General features: G+C 38.6%; 1 protein-coding gene across 5 annotated transcripts in view; it reads left to right on the top strand.

The window, feature by feature from the left end:
- The window catches only part of LOC108705665 (protein kinase C delta type-like), a 42603-nt gene that overhangs the window by 11356 nt on the left and 15672 nt on the right, over nt 1-15575 (top strand). For 4 of the 5 annotated variants that reach the window (XM_041564166.1, XM_041564157.1, XM_041564162.1 and 1 more), the window contains exons 1-3: nt 91-2443; nt 3252-3439; nt 4961-5022. The gene's annotated coding sequence lies outside the window, so the exon portion shown is untranslated. Of the gene's footprint in view, nt 1-86; nt 2444-3251; nt 3440-4960; nt 5023-15575 lie in introns of those variants that run through there. The other variant, XR_005961508.1, reaches the window with a different exon arrangement.

Below are 15575 nucleotides of genomic sequence, written 5' to 3'. Positions count from 1 at the left end.
CACTTGCACTCTTGTATTTCTCCATTATTAAGGACTGAGACAACAGTATTTTTTTTGAACATGTCTTAAAATTAATCTTAATACAGTGATCATCGAAATGTTGTGCAACATTCCACTGGGAACATCTGCCTGGTTTCTCCAATTCTTCATCTGTAGCAACCCATCGGGTAAAGTATAACATTCTGGCATCAACTAAGGTAAGTGAATGCTGTGTATCCATCTCAATGCTGTCAACACCTTCAGCTTCTTGCAGGTTAACTGCTAGTATGCTATACCTTAGATAACCAACAGCTTAAGTTGCCACCCGAAATGGAGATTTGTCACCTGCCTTCATCTGATGTATTAGATCCAGGTTTGTAGGAGTGTGTGTGAGGCAGCCACCAACACCAGAGCAAGCAGCTGCCTTTAATGCTTATTTTTGTTCTTGTTAATAGTTTTTGTTCTAAGTTAAAAAAAAACACAAAAAAAAACAAAAAAAAAAATCCCCCCCATGTTACCCATTTTTTTTCCATCTTACCCATCCACCCCAACTTCTCCTTCCCCCCTTATATTTCATGCTATGCACAGTCTGCTACCAACATCTATACATGGCCTGTGATGTCACCAGAGGGGGGGATTGGGGTGGGCATGGCTAGTGGCCTGTGACGGCTCAATTTTCAATCTTTGTCCATTCACAAGCCACTAGCGGTTCCCCTCTGGTGCTATCACAATCTACATCTAAAATCTGTAGAATTCTTACCAAGGTCTTATGGTTGATCAGCTGAGATTTCCAACATTAGGAAAAGCTGCTTCTAATAACAACCAACATACTTGTACATCCAGACCCTTAATTAATGTCATTCATGCTATGTATATTAAGGAATAGCCCCATGTATTGTCAGATGTAGTGCAAAATATGTAGTATTAATGCCTTAATAACTAGCATAATATACAGAGAATGTATTTATTCTGTTAACACCTTCAGCTTCTTGCAGGTTTAACTGCTGTTCTGCTGTACTTTAGAAATCCACAAGGTTATGTTGCCATCAGAAAATATTTGTCACCTGCCTTCATCTGACATTTTAGATCCAGGTTTGTAGGTGTGTTTGGATAAGGCAGCCACCAACACCAGAGCAAGAACTTGCATCTGCCTTTAATGCTAAGATCTAAGTTCTTTCCTTGAGAAAGACATAGCCACCAAAAATATGCTTCAAATTACATTCCACCACAGTGCCACAGAGATTGGACAAGTACAATTTTGATCCTGATGCCAGTATGTATATCTGGCTAAATTCACCCACAAAGTACATCCTATATACCACCTAAATATTTGCAAAAACTGTATAAGAGGGCATTGACTAAACCACATGCTTGTCCATCACTTATTTAACATCCAGGTCCTTATGGAGTGGCTATTTATTACAGTTCTAAGTTTAAAAAAAGAAAAAAAAATCCCCCCATCTTCTTCCCCCCTTATATTTCATGCTATGCACTGCCTGTTACCAACATCTATACATGGCCTGTGATGTCACCAGAGGTGGGGATTGGGGTGGGCATAGCTAGTGGCCTGTGATGGCTCAATTTTCAATCTTTATCCATTCACAAGCCACTAGCGGTACCCGTCTGGTGAAACCAACCTACATCTAGAAACTATAGAATTCTTACCAACACATTATGGTTGATCAGCCGAGATTTCCAACATTAGGAAACACTACTGCTAATAATAGCCACCTTACTTGGAATAACAATTTAAGTAATTAGGGGAGAACATGGTGCTCCAGAATTAAATGTAAAGTATTTCACCAAACAGTGAAAGTAGTCCGGGTGCACCAGCCCCAGACCTCCAGCTTTAGGGAGCGGTACAGCAGAGAATATAGAAGCAGAGCTGACCGTCACTTGAACAGATCCACAGGACCAGAGATGTTCAGTTCTCTGTGAGCCCATGACTAAATGCCCTAAAGGGGTACGAAATGCGTAGGGTGGATGGAGATGCAGCTATATTTTTAACTTTTCTACCAATAAAATTATTTTTTAACTGAACATTTCTGGTCCTGTGGATCTGTTCGAGTACCAGTCAGCTTGGAGTACCATATTCTTTACTTGGAATAACCTCATTTATTGTCAGATGAAGTGCACAATATGTAGTCTTTGTGCCTTAATGACTATCTTAGTATAGAGAGAATATATTTACCCCTCATTGGTCCAAAAAAATTAATTAACATAGGAAATAAAAAAAAACATGCAAATCAAGTTTAGAAACAAGCTATTTTTTGCATATTTCACCTGTCCCTCATTGAGCACATGAACCCTGATAGCGTTCCTAAGAGCTTCTAACAATAATCTTTATGGAAAAATATCCTTGTTAACCATTTTTTCTGAGCTTTTATTTTCCAGTGTTGCCATATTGAACCAGCTGCACAGTTTTCCTCCACGCCAACGTTCATATTTACCAACCAGGATACAGGTGAGATTTTTATTGTATGGCATTTACAGGTGAGATTTTTATTGTATGGCATTTAGATCTACTCTATACTGCTTAATTCATCGTCCCAGACAGTAGTCTATATGCCAAACTGGCTTAGAAAAATATAGAAATGTAAGTCAGTCAATATTTTTTACAGTACTATTGTCTGTATCATTAATACAAGATTGTAAATGTAAAAGTTCCTTCTGAAAGAACAGTAGTTTGTAAATAACTATATTATAGATTCTGGGCTGCCAAAAAAGGATCAGAATGCTTTGATTTTTGGTTGTTTTGTTCTTAAAATCATCTCTGGCTGCTCCCAGCAGAATCTGGGTTACACCCTAAAACCCAAAGGTGCTCTGGTACCATAGGCCACACCTTTTTGATTATTTACCAAGATTAGTTAATGCCCCCCCCCAGAAGTTGTAAGGATAAAGGAGGGCACTGGTAGCCAGGATTTTGCTAATCACATGATTTTTATTAAATAGAGGGAGTTCTAAAAGCATTTCAAGGCATACTGTAGTACTACTGATCATCTCGCCAAAACTATTGCAAACACACAAAAAAGGGCTGATCAATGTACATTCTCTGACCTTATGTTTTACCTTTAGTTAATTCAGGTCATATTTTCCAAGTCTGGCTCCTCCCTGTCTGGTTGGGGTAACTTAGTGTTGCTACCATATAGTATATATCTGTAGGTCAGTAATCCTGTTTCTGCTCTTGTAGAACTGTTTGGGTAAGAATATGCAAAGCCTAGGCTCAGATATCATGGAACTCTTTCACTCATCCTTTCTTCCTTTCATTTTAGAATTCATGTCTGGCGAGCAGAAGGTTCCGCAAAGTACTGGAATATTGAATAAAGCCTCAAGATACACAGCTACTGTCTAAATGAAACCTGTTCCTGGAAAAGACAACGGGACTTAACCAACTATTCACAGCATCTAAAAATAAACTATTTTAAAGTTAAAAACTCTGCTGCATATTATTCTGTTACAGGTACCCATTTTGAATATTCATATTCTAACAAAACACATATTTTATGTATCGCCACCATTCATATCTGCAAGTGACAGTGTCTTATTATATGAGATGTATATATGCAGTGGTGTGAATAGAAGTTGCTAGACCCCACATCAAACTAATTTTTGGGTCCCCCTAAACTTTGGGGAGACCACATTGCTGTGATTGATTCAGACCTATGTCTTACTATGCTGTTTATAATGTTTGAAAAGTCACTTAGATTTTTATTTTCCTGAGATTTTTCTTATAGTAAAAGTTTTGGGGCTCCCCTTTCCTGTCTGTCTCTCTGCTGACCCTGTAATGTTAAAGAGCGGGTTCACCATTATGGTAACTTTTGCACAACTTTGCAATGTGTTATAGAATGGCTAATTTTAAGCAAATTTCCAATTGGTCTTCATTATTTATTTTGCATAGTGTTTGAATTATTTGCCTTTTTTCTTCTGACTCTTTCTTCTTCTGTCTTTTTCAAATTGGGGATCACTGACCCCATCTTAAAACAAATACTCTGCAAGGCTACATATTTATTGTTATTGCTACTTTTTATTACTCGTCTTTCTATTCAGGCCCTCGACTATTCATATTCTAGGCTCTCATTTAAATCAATGCATGGTTGCTAGGGTAATTTAAACTGAAATTGCAAACTGGAGAGCTATTGAATAAAAAGCTAAATAAACTTAAAACCCACAAATAATAAAAAATGAAAACAAATTGAAAATTGTCTCAAAATATCCCTTTTCTCCATCAACCCCTTTAACAGTAAGTAATTAATGTCTCATTTAGAGGGTATAGAATAGTCAAATTCTACATAGAATTAAAGAATTTGGATTTGTTAATGTTTAAACAGTATAATATTCTATTAGTTGACAGCAGTTTATACAATGACATTGGCAAAACTTTGGCTGGAAAAAGAAGAAAACTGGCAGCAGAGTATCACATAATGAATATGATTAAATGTGGTGCATAGAAGACCTGTAGTGACCAATATATGTATAAACTCATGCACCAGTTATAGTTATAAAACATTATTTCAGTACATTAAAAGTTATTTAGTCCCCACATGGATAGACTGATGTGTTTCATGCTTACCCAATCATAGCCCCACTGTTTGGCCTGCATAAAAAAAGTAAGAGCAAGCATTAAGCATTTACAGTAGCAAAATTAAAAGAGAAATCTGTCTATGTAAACCCCTCTGTCTCTTTTATCTCTAGTGTTCTGCCCATACCATCACCTTCCAAAGAAAATAGAATTTGTACCCTCTGCCTTGGGGTATTTGGATTATAGATACAGTGCTAAAGAAACCTCCCTATCAGTCAGGCTTGTACCAGTCCCGTTTTCTGGTTTTATTAATATTGTTGCAGAGTAAACAATCCCATGATGCTGCCTATATACTTACAGATACTTTTAGGCAGAGATATGGTAATGACTGAATGAATGGGTTAAGCACACACAAGAACATTGGTGTGGACAGCTTCTATTTTGTGTTTTGTACATTGCCAGGTGTCCAGGCAGTGGCACCACCAGGAATGAGAGGGGCCCATTGGAGGAATAAGGCTGACAAGGTACAGATTACAATGTGTACATATTTTAATGTGGTTTGTCCTAGCACCCGCCCGCCTACCTTTACTCGCACCCCCTTTCTCACGCAAGTGTGCATTGACGTGCCAGAGCTGTGGCTCCCTAGTGCTTCTATAATATGGCTGGGCTGCATACAGCCACTGAAATTTTGCTGCCCTAGCTCAGGACCTTTGTGGCCTCGCCACAAATCAAAGCCTGCTTACTACTAAGTGATAATGTTGAAGCAGATGAAACAGCCCTACATAGTTTGCAATATGTTTCATTTTCTGTAGCTCCAGTAGGTGTCACTATTTTACTATATATTACTAACATTCTAACAAATTTTAATGCAGACCTTGCGTCTAGCAGCAGCAAATTTCTCAGGTGCATGAAATGATGCTAAGATTCTGGGAACAATACACTATGGGTATAGAAATAATATGAATAATCGTGCTTTTTTACATACTGTTATTATCCATATATCAGGATATTAGGGGAGGGATTATGTGGTCTAGTGATGCATAGGTCAACATTTATTTGACAGGCTAAACTTGTACCTATCCATCTAATATAACTAAAGTCAATCCCAAATCCCAACTTGAATTAGCTTTAATGTTAATTGGTCCCATTATGGTGAATAAACTTATTTAACTTACTTTCATCATTAGTTTTATTTAGCTTTTTGTTTAGCAGCTTTCCAGTTTGACATTCCAGCAGCTTTCTGGTTGCTAGAGTCAAATCTACCCTAGCAATGAGGCAGTGGCTTGAATATGGCTGTAGAAAATGCATAGTAACAATAAAAACATAGCCAATAGGATTTTTGGAAACTTGGAAGAGACAGAAGACAAAATCAAAAAATCAGAAACTAAGAAAAAAGAAGACCAACTGAAGAGTTGCTAAAAACATGGCATTCTATAGTATACTTGAAAGGGGTGGTTCACCTTATAGTTAACTTTTAGTATGATGTAGAGAGTGATATTTTGAGACAATGTGCAGTGTTTTTTTTTAGTTATTTAGCTTTTTATTCAACAGTTCTCCAGATTGCTAGTTAAGCAATCTGGTTGCTAGGGTCCAGATTAACCTAGCAACCCTGCACTGATTTGAATAAGAGATTGGAAAATGTATATGGCAGAAACCTGAACAGAAAGATGAGTAATAAAAGTAACAATATCAGTACATCTGTAGTTTAACAAAATATATGTTTTTAGATGGGGTTAGTGACCCCTATTTGAAAGGTGGAAAAAGTAAGGAGAAAATGCCAAATAATTAAAAACCATAAGAAATAAATAATCAAGACCAATTGAAAAGTTGATTGGCCATTCTATAACATACTAAAAAGGAGGTAAACGTGAACTATCTCTTTAAGGCCTTTTTTCTCCATTTTTTAGTCAAAATATTTGGTTAGCCCACGACAAGGTTACAGATATTCAATAAAGATTTACCAAACATTTTTGGCAGGTGTAGTGGGAGATCCCCTGCAATTATATTAAAGTCACGTGATGTAACATTGCAGGGGATCTCCCCGCTACACCTGCCAAAAGTGTTTGGTAAATCTTTATTGGGAGAGGTGCCGACCCCTCCAACCAACACAAGGCAAGACTGAATTGGAGAGGCTGGGGGAACAGGAAGCTTCATTGATAAGGTTACAGATATTTACAGGTATGGGGCCTGTTATTAAATCGGTGAAGAGTTAAAATGAGGTCACGCTGGGGAATTTTCACCAGCCGTAGCCGCTTTTGCCCTTTAGTTCATTTGGATAAGGGAGGGGGAGTGAGTCCTTTGTCCCTGTGCAGTGTGCCCTGACAAATTCTGGATTTGGCCAGAAGGTGTCACTGCTGAGTCATTTCTTTATAAAGCTGAGGTGCCGTGTGCTCAGTGTCTCTCTCTTTCTATTTTCACTCCAGGAGGGACTGTTGGAACTTAAGAAAAGATATAAGGGATGGCGAGGCCCTTGGAGGGCTAGGGGTACAGGGGCCCCAAGAATTGGTAGCTCAACCAGGAGGGTCTAGACCTTGGAGAGATAAGCTGCCTGTGGATGGATTCCAGTAAAGAGGGTTGTGTTCTGCAAATAATGCTGAGAGCTGTGCCCTGAAGATTAAAGTAAACTTTGTGTGCTTGGATAGCTTGGGAGCCAGTGTAAAGTTGGGGGAAAGTTAAAGGGGTGGTTCACCTTCAAACAACTAGTTGGTTTCAGATAGATCACCAGAAATAACGACTTTTTCCAATGACTTTCTATTTTTCTATGTGTGATGGTTTTTCTAATATTGAAGTGTAAAGTGTCATTTCTCTCCTTCTGAAGCAGCTCTGGGGGGGGGGGGTCGCCGATCCTGTAAACTGTTCTAAATGGATGCATTCAGTTGATACATTTCTTATCTTATCTATGTCCCTGCTGAACAGAATCTCTGGGTTTCGTTACAGGCAGCTGTTAGAATTGATACAATAGTTGCTAATACTCCAGAGATGCTTCTGAGAAATGTATCAACTAATTGTTGCAAAATTGTAACAGTTTAGAGTCTGCACATGAATTACTGAGCTGCCAGATTCAAACACCAGAGACACGAACATTCAACTTTAAACTTAGATTTTGAAAAAAAACGTAAAAAATAAATAATGGAAAGTGATTGAAAAAAGTCTTTATTTCTGGGGAACAATCTAAAAACAACTGAATCGAAAAAAGTGTTTGGTAGGTGAACAACCCCTTTAAATTGTCCCAATGGGAACATTTTAATCCAAGTAGTAACCCCAATAGTATTAATTCATTGACAATATTCTAAGTTTTTGTTTAATGTTTATGCAGTCTTTGCCTCTCTGCCTCTTTCTGCACTCTTGTTTCTGGCTCTTGAAAAATGTAGCATGTAACAATGCCTGCTTCTTCACAGCTGGCTTCTGCTACATTGTTTTAAAGTCAACCACTGGGGGGCAGAGGTTAGAAAGGGATAGGCAGACACTGCTTTTTCACCAGCAGTTATATACAAATACATTGAAAGGAGGCGCCAGGCATTTTCAGGCGACTGTTGAAAAGCGCATCGCCTCGTGTGGTTAGCACAGGCGTTTTTACATAGGCGCCCATACAAAACTGTCGCCTGCGCCGGTCGCGGCGACTGTCGCGGTGCTTTGTCGCCGCGACGCAAACGCGTCGCTATCTCCCCGTGTGGACTAGCCCTTAAATTAACTTTTAGTATGATGTAGAGAGTGATATTCTGAGACAATTTGCAATCGGTTTTAATTTTTTATTATTTTTTAAGTTATTTAGCTTTTTATTCAGTAGCTCTTCAGTTTGCAATTTCAGCAATCTGGTTACTAGGGTCCAAAATACCCTAGCAACCATGCACTGATTTAAATGAGAGACTGGAATATGAATAGGAGAGGCCTGAGTAATAAAAAGTAGCAGTAACAATATACTGTATGTATAGCCTTAAAGAGCATTTGTTGTTTAAATGGGGTCAGTGACCCCCATTTGAAAGCTGGAGAGAGTCAGAGGAAAAGGCAATTAATTCAGAAACTATAAAAAATAATAATGAAGACTAATTGACAAGTTGATTAGAATTGCTCTTTCTATAACCTAATAAAAGTTTACTTAAAGGTGAACCGCCCCTTTAAGAGTTCTTGGGGGAAAGGGACTGTGACTGTCTTTATCCACTCAGAGTGGAATGTGGGACTTTGCCTGCAAAGGACTGTGTAAGGGTTGGACTACCACACAGGATCCCCAGGGCAGGGGTGTTATTGAGTGTAATTAAATCTTCTTAGTTACATAGAGTTCTAACTGTTTTTCTGCATTGGTGTGTATTATTTGTTACTAGTGGGACCTCCCATAGGTGTAAGCCTGGATCCCACTAGGTGGAGGCACTGCCACGGAGAGAAATTCCCAGTACCCCTTTTATTTAGCAAAGGGGATTCAGGACCTTTGATGGTAAGATATTGATGATGTATATCCTATAATACAAGAGGTGGCCAAAATAGGGTTTCAATACTGTAGATAAAGAATATTCTATTTTGTAGCTCTGAGCCTGAGTTTTTCTGTGAGATCATTGTATTCACTGACTTTGTGGATTTAAATGTGTTTAGCAACACTATATGGGCAATCAATTCCAGTCTTACAATGGGTTTCAGTTCCCTGTTGTTACTGAGTGGCTTGTTCTTGCCAGTAAGAGAGTGAGGTGTTAATTTAGCCTAAGGCTAATGACTTCCTCACATTTATACCCAGTGCTGCTCCTTGTAAACCCAACAGTTCTGCTAAAGTAAATGGAAAGTAATGGGTAATGGTCAGTGGCACAAAGAAAGTTTTGTTTAAGGGCAATGAACGTTGCAGGCTGGTAACATTTGAAATGATCCATCATCAGAAGAAATAGCTTTTGGAGCTTCCCAAGACCACACAGGAGGATATATTGCTTTGCCCATTGGATAGAAAGGTATTACTATCAGTACCAACGGGGTCAGAACATTTGGCCCTCTGCAGCTGAGCTTGCAGGAGAATGTTGGAGCATGTTATTAGCTGCAGTTTTGCAACAAATGGAGCAACCGAGGCTGTGAACTCCTAATCTAAACAGTGTTTTATTTATAGCCTTTTTTTGTTTGTAGACGGGCATCTTGCCCTTCAAGGTGTTTTGGTATGCAGGAGCATACAAGGAAATATGTCTGGGAAAAAAATGGTTTTGGAGAATGTGGTACAGATGAAACTTTGTTTCTCATTGTTCTCATTTAAAAAAAACAGTCCTCAAGTGGTCTGCAAGTTCATTGTTCATGTACACCCCCAGGCTGCATAACAAAAGCAGTGAGACATCACTGATACAGATAACTCTCCATATATCCAGACAGGGAATTGACTCATAGCATGGATATATAAAAGAAAATAAATGAGTATTTCCATACTATATAGTTACAGGACCTGTTATCCAGAATGCTCGGGACCTGGGGTTTTCCAGATAATGGATCTTTCTGTAATTTAGATCTTCATACCTTTAGTCTGCTAGAGTTAAGGTAAACATTAAATAAACCCAACAGGCCTGTTTTGCTTCCAATAAGGATTAATTATATCATAGTTTTATAGGGTATGGAAATCAATTTCTAAAATATGTCTAAAAAGGAGACATCCTTTCCATAATTTGGAGCTTTCTGGATAATGGGTTTCCAGATAACAGATGCCATACCTGTAGTTACTAATCAGCAATAAGCTTTGATCTGAACATTCCAAGTTAAGAAATAAAACCAAATTTCTGATAGCTTGTTACAAGTAAATGTGCTGCTATAAGAGTGCAGAATTACTACTACAGGTATGGGACCTGTTATCCAGAATGCTCGGGACCTGGGGGTTTCCGGATAACGGATCTTTCCGTAATTTGGATCTTCATGCCTTAAGTCTACTAGAAATTCATTTAAACATTAAATTAACCCAATAGGCTGGTTTTGCTTCCAATAAGGATTAATTATATCTTAGTTGGGATCAAGTACAAACTACTGTTTTATTATTACAGAGATAAAGGAAAACATTTTTAAAAATTTGGATTCTTTGGATAAAATGGAGCCTATGGGAGACAGCCATTCCGTAATTTGGAGCTTTCTGGATATCGGGTTTCCGGATAAGGGATCCTATACCTGTACTACTAATACTGCTAAATTGTGCCCTGTATTTTTTAGAGACCCCAAAAGCACAAGTGACAACTAGACAATGCAGGAAACTGTATCTTTCTTATAATAAACACATCATAAATACAGAGGACCTTATACTGAGTAAATGGTTGGGTATTGGTTTAATATTGGTACTTTTAATTATGTTTAATCAGTTTTACACATTATCATCACCTTTTACTTGTAGCAAATAGTAATAGAATAAAACCAAAGTAACAGAAAAAAAGAATAATTGAGTTTGTTATAGACAATTGTTTGTCTATAACTTTTAGCTGTATAATCTATTACTGGCTTCAATTCCGGCATGTGACATACAAGTGATTATGTTTTATATTAAACAATGACAGGTATAGAAAATGGAAATTTTGCATGTATTAGGATTATGACACTGTTCCCACCCTTCAATACCAATGGATCAAAAGACTCTAAAGTATATGCTATATGAATGATAGAATAGAATAGATAGATGATTGATAGATAGATAGATAGATAGATAGATAGATAGATAGATAGATAGATAGATAGATAGATAGATAGATAGATAGATAGATAGACAGACAGACAGATAGATAGTAGAGAGATAAATAACAATTGATATATAGACAGACAGTCAAGTGTATAGACAGACAGAAAAATATGAAAGTACTATGGTAAAGAATGGGAAATGGTTTAGATCAGTGCAGTCCAACTGGCGGTCTGTGGGCCGCATGCAGCCCATGACCCCCCTTGTGTGGCCCCCACATGAAAGTCTGTTTGCTGTGACTGCTTACTTTGTATAAGTTTAAATGGTATCGGTACTGAGAATAACTGCCCCCTGCATTGTTTACACCTCAAATTATGACAGTAACCTCCTGCATTGTTCATCCATTTAACCCTTTAAAGGGGAACTAAAGTTTAAAATATAATAATGCTAGTAATTTGTATACTAAACATAAACATGAACCATAGCATACCAGAAGCATAATTAAACAAATGATTTATGTTTTCAAAGTTGGCCGCAGGGGGCTGTCATCTTGTAACTTTGTTATACATCTTTGCAAGACCAAGACCATGCACATGCCCAGTGTGATCTGGGCATCAGTCGGGAGGTTAATCTTAGGGATCTAGGAAATATATAAAGACAAATGTTCCGTATCAGCGCATGAAACAGTAATGTTGTGGTTAACTTACCCAAACAAGTGGTCGGATCCAGGTGCACAAACCCCAAAGCTTCAGCTCAGGAAGGCAATATTGCACATAATAAATGGTGATGTGCCAGCCCATCACAATTTATTATAACCTTAGGGATCAACATAATTGTCAAATAATATCTGCCATAGAATTGTCAAATAATATCTGCCATAGAAGCTGATAAAGCACGACTGATTAATAATCAGAATATACAGACTGCACTGGGTCTGCGGGTACAAATCTCTACACAGTCACCGTCTGCTTTATAGGGAAACAAACAAAGCTGCTTGAGGTCAGGGAAGTAAGGTGGGGGACTCCCACCTGCCATTTTAAAGTATCATTATTTTCCTGCAGAGCAGCTAGGGACCGTCTAAAGTTTCCAATCTGCAGCAGAGCAAGTAAAACAAAGGGGGAATTTCACTGCATGCAGTCAGGTTTCTTATAAAATGTATACACATTTTTTAATTATAGATATTGGAGAGAGATTTTTTTCATTAAAGTAAAAATGGGATTTTTTGACTTTACATCCCCTTTAACTGCCAAACACGTAAGTACTACATGCTGACAGGAAAATGCTCTGACTGCCAAGCATGTAGTTTCTATGTGCTCAGCAGTAAAAGGCTTTCTTGCACTAGTGGTGTTTGCACAGCGAGTACCAAATGAGCCAAATCGTCTGGCAGCAAAAGGGTTAATCCCTCCTGCATTGTTTGCATTGTTCACAACTGTAATCCTCCCCTGCATTGTTCCCACCTGTGTCACCTCTGTTTCTCACACCCCTAAAGCCTTGTACTGTTCATACCTCACGCCTGCTTTGTTCACCTGTGCACACCCCATACAAACTGCCAGAGGGCCACCAGCATTGTGTTACAGTATGAACTGTTTATCTTAGAGTGGTCCTGATAGGTTTATCTAAACTCCCTGTGTGTGACATACTCTGCCTGCTTTGTGCTCCCTGTGTTTGCCATACTCTGCCTGCTTTGTGCTCCTCTTTGGAGGTTAGTCAATTTGCCCCCATGTGTGTGCCATACTGGCAGCAAGAGGTGAACCTAGTGGGGGTTTGTTAGCATTTGGAAATACTTGTTAGGTGGTCCTCAAGGTGTTTAATCATGTGCTGGGGTTGCTGTGTTATCCACAGGTGAGGATGAGCATATGGAATTAAGGGTATCTCTTAATATGGTTTAATAAACTTGTTTCACATATGAGTGATATCCCTGCAGTGAGCACCAACCATTTGGTTTTTTGGTGTGCTACCACTATTAATGTAGACATGGTCTTAAAAGTTCTTGTGTAACATAGGTGGGGTTTAAAGAGTGTCTGGTTTAAAAACAGGGAGTGGTCAAGACTGGCTTCCATTATCGGCCCTTCACCATGTAGACCAGAACAATTCCGGCCCTCAGTACCACAGAAGTTGGACATCTCTGGTTTAGATTATACATAATGATGTTAGAATTTACAGCAATGTTTATATGGATGTTTGTGTATGGAAATATATATCTACAGTCGATATATTTATGTGAATTATTTTATTGAGCATGAGTAGAAAATTTGTAATAACATTGATAATAAATAGATCAATAAATGACGTTTCTATTTACATTAAATATTAAAAGAAAAATAAGACAAAACAAAAGAATGGTGTTACAAAGCTGCATAATCGTTGCCCACAGGGGCCAAGTGAAGCCCTCAGCCATTATTTCAATATCTCTAAATACACTTACAATCCATAGTGATTCAAGCATCCAGCAGCACATGTGCCACATGGGGTTGTCATACAAGTACATATGACTGTCCATGTATGTACAACCAGCAGCCCTCTAGTTGTTATTCAACTGCAACTTCCATCTTCCCCTGACAACCATGGAATTTAGGGGGGGGGGCTCAAAATTGTACTTCAGTACAGACTGGAAGGTCACAGATTGTATAACCTTGTCTTTGACAATAATTAAAATAAAAGTTGTTTGGACAAAAGAAGGTCCTAGTAGCAGAATTCATGTACTAGGGTTATGCAAAGTCACTTACTTTAGTAACTCCCAGGGAATTTGATTAGGTGGTATTGTTGTTGTATTGCCTGGTGCCCTGGACATTAGCTAGCAGAGGGCCAGTGGATAGGTTAAGTACAGCTGGGAGAAAGCAGGAACTTGGTCTCTGCAATAAGTGATTATTATAGTTCCAGGGTGAGTTGAAGCTTGGAAAACTTTGCTCTGGTTCCTTGGGTTTCCTCTTGATGTTCTCAATACTGAATGAACACTTGCTCTGAGACTTATTGGGATGGTTATCAGCATCCTGGCCCTCAAAACCCCTGTGTACCCCCTGTGTTACCACTAATTAATTTTTGTAAAAATGTATGGGGGGATACTGGCTGCAAATAAATGTTTTGAAAACATGGGGGGCCCTAGCAACCAATGATTTTTTTTTTTAAACTTGGGGGGGGGCTGGCCACCAATACATTTTTTAACATTTGTTAAAAGGTTATCAGTAAGGCTGCATCATACCCTTAATCACAGAAATCTTTCTGCTCCTCTATCCTACGCTGCCCCCTCCCTCAGGAATTTACTTTGGCTGTTGGCTCATGAGCATGTTCAGTTCTTCTCAACTCAGATTACTAAACCACACCCTCCAGTCTAACAGCCAATGAAGAGATAACATTGCTGATTCCCATAGAAACTCTGCTATACAGTAGCTGTCTGATCCTATCCTGTACTGAACTCAGCTTAACCATTACAGTGCTCAACCCCAGCAGAACTTTTTATCATGTATGTTGTGTCTGTGTAGCCCTGTATTCTGCATTGCATGAACTTTACATCACACATGTCCTGTTTGCAGATGTCAATGTTGCTGATGATTTGTCAGAGGGACAATGGCCGCCAGGTGGAGGCTGCTATTTGTTTTAGGTAAATGTGATGGTGCTGGCAAATGGAGGGGTATATGCAATACAAATGATGTGACTTGGGGATTGTGGGCAGGAAAGACTGCACTCGGAGTTTGAAGGGCAATAATAAGGAGCATTGGGGTACTAAATACTGCATTTATGCCCTGTGGCAGCATTTTATTTTTCTTAGGGGGGGCATGCCTATTACACCCCTTTGTCTTGTGAACAAGTGTACACATCCCCTGTATACAGCAATATTCTGAGATCCACTTAAGGAGGAGTACCTCTCACTTTATTTTATATTGTCTAAGATTGTGGACATTGATCATTTTGGAGAACTATACAGTAATCCACACATCAAAACTTTGCCTCCATAAACTCTGGTTGGAGAGTGGGGTGGACTACCCAGCTGTTACCTATTCCAAAAGGAAATCTTTAAGGAATTGTTTATAATTGTGATTTATAAATAAGTGACCATCAATTTTAATTTTATATAATTTTTATGCATTTTTATTGATGAATTTCTGGTTCCTGGCTGGCCAGGTTTTAATGAATTGACCTAGTAAAAATTGAGAAAATATGTTTTTTGTGAGTGTTAAAAATGTATTTCTTTGGCATAAATTCCAAACATATTGGATGGTTTTATTACCATATTTATCATATAAGACCCCTTAGAGATGGGCAGGTAGTATTGACCCCCTAAGTTAATGTTATTTGTCCTTGCTCCCTATCTAATCACTTACAATATGATCCCTCACTACCGCCACTATTGACCCCTACTCAGTATTTACACCGCTGCCAACCAACAACCTATTTGCTTTCAACCAATCAGCTTCTTCACTGATCATTCCCCCTTCTCCTCTTCACTGACACCCACTCTACTACCGGCTTTCC

The sequence above is a fragment of the Xenopus laevis genome, chromosome 1L (assembly GCF_017654675.1).
Source record: "Xenopus laevis strain J_2021 chromosome 1L, Xenopus_laevis_v10.1, whole genome shotgun sequence".
Lineage (NCBI taxonomy): Eukaryota > Metazoa > Chordata > Amphibia > Anura > Pipidae > Xenopus > Xenopus laevis.
The sequence above is the reverse complement of the archived record's forward strand: the minus strand, read 5'-3'. Positions and strand labels throughout refer to the sequence as shown.